The 10,382-nt window shown below is 53.5% G+C and overlaps 1 pseudogene; it reads right to left on the reverse strand.

The window, feature by feature from the left end:
- The window catches only part of LOC142255882 (forkhead box protein I1c-like), a 44,150-nt pseudogene extending 34,210 nt beyond the window's left edge, over positions 1-9,940 (reverse strand).
- Positions 9,941-10,382: the final 442 nt, after the last annotated feature.

The raw sequence follows: 10,382 nt of genomic DNA on the forward strand, positions 1-10,382 counted from the left end.
CGGCTGCACTTGCTTTCCCCAGTAGGTGACGGTCCCTTTTTCCTGCACCTATGATGATGATGGTTGCGATGGGTTCCCACCGGTAACCCGCTCTCCGGCTTGGATATGGGCCGGAGGAGCCCTACTTTGCCCGCAGGCGCTGGCCCTGAGAAACTGGTGCACTGGCGGTGGCGACGTCTCTCCGTAACGGTCGGACTGTTGCCTTCAATCGGGACTTGGTTGTTTGGAGACAGACGTCCCCTTCACTGACGGATTTGGCAAATTCACGGCGACTCCTAGCCTTGCCGGGATCCGAAAGGCCCCTGCCCTGGTGCTGACTGTTCTTCGTATACTGCTCCAGACCGCCGGGTCACTACCCGTCCGCGGTCCTTCCAGCAACCTCCGAGCAGTCCCCCTGCAGACTATCACCGCCGTCTGCTGACCTTGCTGTCACTGTCCGGGGCACACACCCGGACCAACTTCAGGCTTTCTTCACTGTCACTTTTACTCCTTTGCTCCTCTACCACTTCACTTCCCTCACTGAACTCAAGCTCTGCCTGAGCTAAACTGTTTACTCCTTCTACTTCAAGCTCTATCTGCCTGGTTCTTCCCGCCTACAGGGCTGTGAACTCCTTGGTGGTCGGAGCCAACCGCCTGGCTTACCCCCTGGTGTGGACACCAGCCCCTGGAGGAAGGCAACAAGGATTTTAGGTTAGCCTTGGTGTTCCTAACTGGGGTGTAGGGTGTGGTGGTGCAATGACCTGTGACCCCCTGGCTTGCCCAGGGCGTCACATTCCCCTTTAGCAAAATGCAGACCGTCCGCGGGCTGCCCGTCCAACACCGGTTTTATTTTCTGAAAAATATGTAAAAAGGTAAACTGTAACATTACAACTCATGACATCATCCCACATCGGGAGGCACATTTCTTAAACGTTACAAACGGTTTACGGTTACGGTCTCCGCTCTCTCCCACCCAAGCAACCTGGCCCTGATGCTGCCCCTAAAACCCAGGCAGCACCCCTTGACCCAAGTCCAGCACAAGTTACCCGAGCGGGATCTGTCCTTCCCCTCCAGAGGGTAGCCACCAGTTCCTGTGGTGGCTGGGCCCCAGCCTGCTCTGCTGAGGGCCCTCCCTCCAACCTGCCTCTCCGGAGGCGGAAACGGTAACGGTAAAACAACTTATTTACAAGCCACTAATGTTTGTGGTTGCCCTGCAAGTTCATGGGCTTGTCCATGGAAAGTTCTCCATGCAGCTTTTTAAACGGTCCCCACGGGGACAACTGTGCCGGCAACGGCCGGTTTTCTCACAATCACGGTAGAATCAGGTGAAGCTTCGGTAATCATTCTCATTTTTAAACTTTCAAACATAAACTCAGTGGTGGTCCCAACGGGGACGGTTGCAGCGGGCATCCGCTGCCCTTACTCAGAGTCCTCAACATCACCTGAGGGAGGGGGCGCGGCGCTCACTCGGGACTCCTGGCTGCCCCTTAGCTTAACGTCCAGCGCAAACCACCCCCTCTCTCCACAGTGCCGGGTGTACTGCACAATGTCGCCCGGCATTAGGTTACGGCCGGGATGCTCTTCAGGCAGGTGGGCATTCACATCCCGCCGGGCTACAAACACTTCGGCCTCCAGGGCCGGTTCATATATAAACCCATAGACCCGGCGGACATCAAACCGCCTCACCTGCCCTTCGTACAGCGGGCCCCGGACCCGGAACGTTGCTTGACGGAGGCTCGCTTTCTCTCGAATTGCTCGGGTCACCAGCTCCGCCTTCTTCCTCTCTCTCTCTCACCGATCTCCAGGCCCAGCGGTACCAGCTCCCTGTCCCAATACGGCGCTGCTGCGAGCTCCGGCGCACGGGTCGGGCCCCGCGGGACATTCTGAACGTTGCCCACTGTCAGGGATCTGGGCGCCACCTTGCAGCGACAACCCGGCGCTACCTCAGCAGAGGTGTGGGGGATGGGCACAGGGGCTTTCCGCAGCTGGGCCTCCGGCTCGGAACGGTTCATCAGCTCCGGCTCGGGGACTTTCTCTGGAGACACCTCCGGTGCGGTTTTCGGAGCCTTCCAAGGCAACACCTCCGGTCGACTACGGGCTCCGGCTGCAGGTCGGCCCGCCTGGGCGGGGATGCTGGGTATGGCTACCGGTTGCGGTGGTAGCGGGCCTAGTGGCGGGGTCACGGCTTCCGAGAGATGGGTGGCGAGGGAGGCAGCGGGGGGAGAGGGATTGGACCGGGTCCCGCAGCCGCGATGACCGGCCCTTCAAGGGCATCGGGGCGTGGGTCACTCACCCTCCCTTCCTTCCTCCGCTTCCTCCTCGCGTCTCCGCACGGCTGCTATAACGTCCGCCATGTCGGTCTCCCACTCCTCCATGAGGAGCTGCATCCTGACCTGCAGCCGTTGGTAGAGCTGCGCGGTCCGGATCTCCACCAACGCCGCGGTTCCAGGCGCGGGGGCTACGGTGTCGCGGGACGGCATCCACATGCTGCTGGCAGCTTTTCCCAGGAACAAGATGTCCGCAGAGTCCTGGCGTCCCTGCTTTTATAGCTGCTCTCACATGCAGCCAGCCGCCATCGCGTCCCCCCTTAGCTTCTTTTCGGCCCCTCCTCTATTGGGGTGGGGCTTTGGCCTTCGCGCCTCTGCCACTCGAGAAGACGCTCGAGCGGGAACCCTTCGCGCCAAAGATGGCGACCTCTGAAATTTTTCAGTCGGATACCTCCGGCGGTCACAAGGCGCACCTCTACCCAACGGCAGAGCGGTAAGATCCTGTTCGTGACGCCAAGTTGTCGCGGGCGGAGGAGGGGACGCCGCGCTCTCCCACTGCTGCTCGGGTCCGGCTGCCGCGGCTGCTGCGGCCTGCCGCTGCTCGGTGGCTCGAGCGATGGGCCGGATCCCGGGGACTCGAGCGGCGCTCCTCGCCCGTGAGTGAAAGGGGGATTTTGGGTGTGGGGATTGTTTATTGTCCGTGATGCCACCCACGGTTGTGGTGATTTGTTGACACCACCGCTGCTCTGTATGGGGATCCCGGGAGGGATGGTATGGAACAGCCAGTTGTTGTGTTGCCCCTCCGTGGGTAGGGGTTGGTGATCCCGGGGCCCAGTGAAGAGGTGGGGGATGCAGGGCTTGGTGGGCGCAGGGACGCTGGGGCAGCGCTGTGCCTTGCGGCACTGGTACTCACTCAGCCTGAGACGATGACACAGTTCTCGGTAAAACACACGGCTGGAAAGACTGTTCCCACGGACGGCTGCACTTGCTTTCCCCAGTAGGTGACGGTCCCTTTTTCCTGCACCTAAGATGATGATGGGTTCCAACCGGTTACCCGCTCCCCGGCTTGGATATGGGCCGGAGGAGCCCTACTTTGCCCGCAGGCGCTGGCCCTGGGAAACTGGTGCCCTGGCGGTGGCGGTGTCTCCCGTTCACGGTCGGGCTGTTGGCTTCAATCGGGACTTGGTTGTTAGGAGACAGACGTCCCCTTCACTGACGGATTTGGCAAATTCACGGCGACTCCTAGCCTTGCCGGGATCCGAAAGGCCCCTGCCCTGGTGCTGACTGTTCTTCGTATACTGCTCCAGACCGCCGGGTCACTACCCGTCCGCGGTCCTTCCAGCAACCTCCGAGCAGTCCCCCTGCAGACTATCACCGCCATCTGCTGACCTTGCTGTCACTGTCCGGGGCACACACCCGGACCAACTTCAGGCTTTCTTCACTGTCACTTTTACTCCTTTGCTCCTCTACCACTTCACTTCCCTCACTTAACTCAAGCTCTGCCTGAGCTAAACTGTTTACTCCTTCTACTTCAAGCTCTATCTGCCTGGTTCTTCCCACCTCCAGGGCTGTGAACTCCTCGGTGGGCGGAGCCAACCGCCTGACCCACCCCCTGGTGTGGACACCATCCCCTGGAGGAAGGCAACAAGGATTTTAGGTAAGCCTTGGTGTTCCTAACTGGGGTGTAGGGTGTGGTGGTGCAATGACCTGTGACCCCCTGGCTTGCCCAGGGCGTCACAGAAGGGATTGGGGTGGGTAGGAGCGCACACGGTGCATCTGTGCCGCCAAAACAGCGGATTGAACTGCTCAGATCCGGGATGGTGTCAGTTTGTGGCTCGGGTCTCCAGCCCTGGGTGCTTAAGGGCCACACTCTAAAGTAAAATGGGATATTTAAAGGAGCGTTGTAGTTCGTGACACCACCCGTGGTGTGCGGTAATCTGGAGTACCGCCGCTGCCATTGTTGGGAGTACCCGGGCAGATGGATTGGGGCAGCAATGTGTTATTACCCTCCACAGGTAGGGGTAGGCCCCAGGACTCAGGATGGTGATACGGGACACAGTGCAGGGGTCACTCATGTACTCACTCAGCCAGTAAGCAGACGCTGACAACTGGGTAAACAAAGTCTTTAGGTGCCGCTGCCTCTCTTGGGGAGCTCGTCTGGGTCCCGTCCCCTGCAGTGCTGCCTGGTGTACTGAGACCTGCCTCCTTGCACAAAGTTGAGATTTTATTGATGTGGTCCGGTAGTTTGGAACTTGCCGAGCCCCGCTCCCCTCTATGGCCAAGTGTGGGAGCCTGCTCTCAGGGCTCACGCTTGGGATTTTTTGGGCTGCGTATGTGTATCTGCCTCTTTGCGCTAGTACCCCGATTCTGAGCTAGTGGGAACAGTACATAGAGGCGCTGCTCTCTGCAGGTTAATTGCCAGTCAATAAACAAGAGCACTAGGAGTATTGGTGCAAAAATAGAAATTTATTATAGGTATCAATAAATAACAACACGTTAGACAAGAGACGTTTTACAAGCAAGTTTGAGGGAATAAATACCTGGGTCCCACAGACCACACTGAAGGAACTTATGTGGAATCGATATATAAGTTCTTGTATATCGATTCCACATAAGTTCCTTCAGTGTGGTCTGTGGGACCCAGGTATTTATTCCCTCAAACTTGCTTGTAAAACGTCTCTTGTCTAACGTGTTGTTATTTATTGATCCCTATAATAAATTTCTATTTTTGCACCAATACTCCTAGTGCTCTTGTTTATTGACATGCTCCTGGAGTGTGCTGTCTCTGGGTCACACTGGAGGGTTAATATCATACCCGGTCCGGTGCTGCCCATATGAGACTCTAAGCTATAACCATGAGGCTCTTTGTTAGGTTAATTGCCAGGTTGCCTGAAGCTTCTCCCCGACCTAGGGTCTGTGTACCCCGCTGTGCCTTTGGTCCCAGATCAGAGATAGGACCAGGCTGCTGACTGTCCTCTTAACAAGTCCTAGGCACCTTGTCTCAACCCTCTGTGACCGGGGGACCGACTCCTCTAGGCCCAGACACCGCCTGCAACCTAGACAGCTACTTTCAAGAGGCACTGCTCCCTGCTTCCTCCACCTCCCAACTCCTTCACTTCACTTGTCTTCACTGACACTCTCCTGACCCCTAGGTGGGCGACCCTATTCCGCTTAAGCCACCCGTGGGTGTGGGGCACGGTGTTCATAGGATTTGATTTGCTGTTGGAGGCAGCACTGTAAGATGTGGACCCATAAACATGAGGGATTTGAATACTGCACGAAGGTAACAGAGCGTGTGCAGTACCCTGTGACGACCTGATAGTCCAGGGGCGTTACACATCGAGGCTGTGCCATGGCGGCAAGCTGCTTCTGGGTCATGCTTTCCCTTCCGGAGCTGACAACTGAAAATTCCTGTTTTGCCCGCCCACCGACGCGTGTAACTAGTTGCAGTTAGACGTGCCCCCACCCGGAGTGGCAGCGTGTCAACTGACTGCAACCAATCACAGGTGCCAGGACGGCCGGTGGGTGAGGAAAGCAGAGCAAGTTTCTGTGAGTCAGTATGGTGGTATAAAAATAAATTTATCTGTGCAGGGTCCTTGTATTCTGATGCCAGCACAGATAATGCCCGCAGCTTCAGCCCCCCACTGTCGGGCTTTATTGGTGTTTGTGTATCAACATAAGCCCAGAGTAACACGTGCGAGGGACTTGCATCGCATCACCTGGCAGCTGCACACTCTCCTGGCAGGAGCGTGCAAGTAGATAGAAACACAACGGCCGACCTGCTCCTGTCAGTGGGCGGCTGTGCCAGGTGATGCAACCTGAGACTCGAGCGAGTCTCTTGCAAGTGTGATTCCGGCCTAAGAGAAACCGCATGTGGCTTTTTATATTTTTATTAAAAGAAAAGAAAAAGCCGTGTGGTTTCCCACAAACCCCCACCCCCCCAATTTTGATATTTAGCTGCGATAAAGCCAGCTGGGTGCCAGTAATGCCGCATCCATTAGATGTGGCAATCTTTGAGCTTTACTGGCTCTTCTAGATTACCCTGGTGCGGTGGCAAACAGCTGCTATTAAACCCTAGGTTAGTGATGAGGGGTACAGAAGTACAAACACAAAGAAAATCTTTTTATATGTAATAAAATAAAAAATTTCACCACTTAACCCAAACACCCTGCAGGTCAGCATAATCCACAAGAGATCCCATGCCGCTTCCAGCTCTGCTACATCTTAGTGAGCGGCCATAGAACACAATTGCCGGCTGTGAGTGTAGACAATGACCTGAGCTGTAATGACTGCAGGCACACTGTAACAGGCTGAGGGCACATCTGACTTCAACCAATCAGACGACAGGACGGTCGGTGGGTGGGGAAACGCACTGTGTGTGTGTGTGTGTGTGTGTCCGTGTCCTAATGCGCAGTACAGGAAGTGAATGTGTACCGCCGGGTTTTGAGTAGCGGTGGCTAGAGGGGTCTCCGGATCCGGGGGGTCCGTTTGGACACTATTAAAAAAAAAAAAAAGCAGGGGATATGTACAGGGTTTTGTTTTTTTGTTTTTTTTTTGGAAAGTTCATGACGTCACCCACTATGAGTGGTAATGTGAGGGACCACCGCTGCCATTGGGAAGCCTGGTGACAATGGTGTGGCAGCCTGATGTTTAACCCCCTCCGTGGGTAGGGGGTTTGTGTTCCGGGGCCCGTCGATGATTGGTATGGTGTTTAGGTGCCGTTGCGGATAGGAACAGGGGTTTCCAATGTACTCACTCCGTCCCCGAATAACTAGACCAACAGCTTGTAAACAAGAATTCTGATTGCCACTGCAGCCTGTAGGGAGGACGCCTGGATCCATGCCCTTGGTATTGCCATTAGCTTGTGACTTTTTCCTTGGCACCTTCGTCTCTGGACCCATGGGTATAAAACTCTTTGGGTCCCGCTCACTCGTATGGCTAATGGAGTGAGCTTGCTTTGAGTTCACGCGTAGGATTTCTTTGGACTGTAGTGGGAAAGTCCTATCCCATCTGTGCGCTAGTACCCCAGTTTTGGAGCGGGTTGGGGATGACACTTTAAGTCTCTCTCCCTCTCCCCGTCGGGTAAATTACCGGAACGTGTGAAGCTACTTTCCGACCTAGGGTCCACGTACCCCATCGTGCCCTGGCCCCTGCCTAGTGACCGCTCAAGGCCGCCCTCCTCAGCAGTCTGTGCCCCTTGACACTGTCCCCTGCGACCGGGGTTCCAAACGTCTGCCACCTAGTACACAGGAGCTCTCCTCCATGGTCTCTCCTCGTGAGAGCTACCACTACTCCTCTCCACTCCACTGTCTCAACTCAACTGTCACTTTCCTCATCTCCCCCCCCCCTCCCCTTCTCCATGTGGGTGGCTCTATTCCCTTTAGGCCCCCCAATGGTGTCTGGTAGGTTAAAGTGGGCAGTGTTCCTAGGGTTTTGATTGGCTTAAGCTGTTAGCAACACTAAAGGACCAGGATCCGTAACCAAGGAGGGTGGATATATTGGGCTCTGCCACACACACACCTCTGCAACCCTCCCCCCACACACGGCGCTCTGTACCGACCCCCTCCACACACAATCGTTCTGCACCGACTCCTATCCCCATAGGGTACACATGTAGGCTACATTCACATGACCATTCCGTTTTTATGGTCTGCAAAAAAAAAAAAAAAAAGCAGAAGCAGCAAGAAAGATAAATAGATGAGTAGATATAGAGATGGATGGATAGATAAAGACAGATGAATATATATTCATTCATTCATTCATTCATTCAGAGGGTTAGATAGATGACAAAACAGACAATGTCCTACCCCCCCCCCCCTCCCCCTGCATATTCTAAGCTGGCACCCTTTAGTGACTTTCATGTGGCACTGAAAGGTGCTTAGCCTTGTATTTAGCCAAAAAATAAATAAAAAAAACCCAAAAAACTACGTGGGGTCCCCCATATCTTTTTTGCAGCCTGCAAAGCAGATGTCAGCTTCACCTTGGCTGGTGATCCAAAACAGAGGGCACCCCATGCTGTTATTTTAAATAAATGATTTAAAACAAAAAACACGGGGTCCCCCCCCCCAAATTGGATCACCAGCCAAGGTAAAGCAGACAGCTGTGGTCTGGTATTCTCAGACGAAGGAGGTCCACTGTTATTGGACACTCCCCAGCCTAAAACTAGGCTACAACCTCCCCAGAAGTGGCGCATCCATTAGATGTGTCAATCCTGGCGCTTTGCCCCAACTCATCCCATTGCCCTGGTGCGGTGGCAAACTGGGTAATATATGGGGTTGATGCCAAATGTGTAATGTCACCTGGCATCAGGCCCTGGGGTTAGTGATGTCAAGCGTCTATCAGATACCTGACATCACACCCAGTCAGTAATAAAAAAAACAAAAAAACACAAATTTTATTTGAGAAAACACTCCCAAACACATTCCCACTTTCACCAATTTATTGAAAAGAACAATCAAATCCGGGTCCAGCGTAATTCAATAAGGGGGTCCCACGGCTATCCATACAATAGTCAGCGTCCCAGTCAATGAAGAACAGAATGCTCCCCATTGGCTGGGAGAGTAGTGCAGTGACCTGAGCTAACATCATTAGGTCAGCCCAGGTCACTGCAGGGATGACTAGCGCTGCTGTCAGGAAGTTAGATGAGATCATTACCTGCTGTGACGGTCTCCTGCTCTCCTGACGTCAGCGCTGTCACTGCCTTCCATTGCCCGCCGCGTTCTCAGCAATATCGCAGGAGCCCGTGACGTCACCGCTAGTTAGTCTCGGGCCGCCCACAAGACTTGATGTGAGAACGCGGCGGGCAATGGAAGTCAGTGACAGTGCTGACGTCCGGAGAGCAGATCATCACAGCAGGTAAGGATCTATTCTAACTTCCTGACAGCAACACTTGTCATCCCCGCGGCTGCCTGCACTGCAGTGTGAGAAGCTGCTGATACTGCAGTGCAAGCAGCCGCGGGGCTGGCAGGGAGAAGGACACAGACTGCACAAGCAGCGCTGCGATCCTAAGCAGGGGGCCCGATGCTGGCGGTGACACTGTGGGCAGCCGCCGCCAGCTCCATCCCCCTCAGCTCAGGGGTCCCACAGCAGTGCCAGGGGAGGTTGCGAGGAGAGTATGGGTGAGGGGGAATATGTGGGAGGGTGCAGTTAAGGGGGGCGGGGACTCCACGCACTGTACCCGCCCAGCAGGGCGGCAACATGCTGTTCCCAGATTTGCATGTCAACCTGGTCCTGCCCATGTTAACATGAACCGGAAGCAGCAAAATCGCGGCAGGAGCGGTCACATGACCGCTCTGAGCTGGGGGAGATGGGCTTACAGTAGGGCAGTTAAGTGGTCACCATCTACTTACCTGCCCAAATGAAGCCCAATAGGGAAATAATAAAAAGTCAAAATAAGCCGGAAAACCCCTTTAATTCATCTAGGGCTGCAGTGACTAATTTGGTCCTACAGGTGATTTTTACTTTGTGACATTTACACCATGCTTTTTCTGTAGGATGGCAAATGCTATTTTACTTGGCCATATATTGTGCTCAGCTTCTGTTGACATGCACCCTCTAAATTGAGTTCTCCTCACTACAGTAATGCCAAACGTGGCGGCTAACTGTAGTTTAGGCATACGGTGACTCTCAGGAGGGGACATTTTGGATTTGGGAGCAAAGAACTTGCTGAATTTTTTTTGAAGGGTAGGAGCCATGTCGCTTTTTCAGAGCCTTTCTACCACCAATAACGTGAAAACTAGTGATGAGCGAGTACGCTTGTCATTACTCTGTACTCGCACGAGTATCGCTGTACTCTGGCTACTCGGCGGGATACTCGTGCTGTACTCGTGGTCTTTACCCCTGCATGTTAATGAAAATATGGAAACTGAAATTAACCATCTAAGTCTAGATAATACGGATAATACTGCTAAAAATACCCCACAATTAAATAAAAATAAGAATAAAATAATAAACTCAAAGGATCAATATAAAAATAAACCTGTAATAATAATAATAATAATTAATAAAACAACAAAAATAAAAAAAGAAATACTACTAATTTGGAAGAAAAATCCAAAGGATCATATAACTATTTAATGTCGGAAAAACAAAGGAATTATGAACAACACAGATCCAAACTTAAAAATAACAAAATAA

This window comes from Anomaloglossus baeobatrachus, chromosome 1, assembly GCF_048569485.1.
Source record: "Anomaloglossus baeobatrachus isolate aAnoBae1 chromosome 1, aAnoBae1.hap1, whole genome shotgun sequence".
NCBI classification, from domain to species: domain Eukaryota; kingdom Metazoa; phylum Chordata; class Amphibia; order Anura; family Aromobatidae; genus Anomaloglossus; species Anomaloglossus baeobatrachus.